Source organism: Frankliniella occidentalis, unplaced genomic scaffold (genome assembly GCF_000697945.3).
Source record: "Frankliniella occidentalis isolate FOCC.00 unplaced genomic scaffold, Focc_3.1 Scaffold687, whole genome shotgun sequence".
Classification (NCBI taxonomy): Eukaryota; Metazoa; Arthropoda; class Insecta; order Thysanoptera; family Thripidae; genus Frankliniella; species Frankliniella occidentalis.
Genome location: NW_026267800.1, coordinates 8,022 through 9,036, shown reverse-complemented (window position 1 = coordinate 9,036; position 1,015 = coordinate 8,022).

The following is a 1,015-nucleotide window of genomic DNA, read 5'->3' as shown; positions in this document are numbered from 1 at the left end:
CCGCATTGATGCATCAGCTGTGCCAGCCGGGCGGAGACGCTGCGGTGCACTGGGTGCGCCCTAGTGGCCCACCAGTGTACCACGTCCACACCCGCCGCTAACCAACAACAACTTGGGCAACAAATTGGACAACAACCAGGGTGTGCGTTTCGCGCGCTTAGTGCAAAAGGGACTTCAACTGCTGAGCACCTTGAGAAAGCAGTGCCCTAAAACTTTACTGTGATGTGCAGGTGTTGCGTGTGACTGGGACTTGAGTGCATGTCGTGTGATCTGCTGCTGCTGACGCTTGTCAGCCGTTTTCTGTTGTAAATTCTGACTATCTTTCTTAACTTGTTTCGTAAGACCTCTCGGTATTATTCGTCTGTGGACAAGCGTTTGTGTCGCAACCATTGAAAATACTTAATATTTCTTTTTTTACAGGTTTCATTATTGTTGCGCTATTCGTCAGTTTCACTTTCAGAAATTGTATTTAACAGCAGACTGCGCCTGGGATAAAGAAAAATGTGTTGTACACCATGGTCATGCTTGAATACTTCGAGTGTTAAGTAATACTTACTTTTGTGTACATGTAAATTGCATCAGTCTTGGAAATGTTCTTTAAAGTTTGAAATTGTATAATGCATTATGCATAGTGAACGGTAAAATTTATTCTAGGTGAGACTAAATTGAGTCAAGTTACCACCTTGCATCGTTATAAAAAGTTTGTGTATTACTTTAAGGAAAGTAACAGTGCATCCTATGTTTCTCTATAGTGTATCAAAATAAGAAATGGAACACGGTACGTTCCCGCCTTGTTATTGCATGGTACTGTATTGTATTTGCATTGAAAAGGTTAAAACTTTATTTTTAGTCGATTAGAGGTACTTTGTAAGGCTATGGTCTTGGATCAAACTCGTATAGTTTTCATTTTTGTAAATTCTGCGGCCCTTTAAAGTCTTTAGTCTTTTAGTAATTGTCGGTCGAGGACGACCGTGCATAAGCTCCGGCGACGTTAGGGCTTGTATATTATTGTACG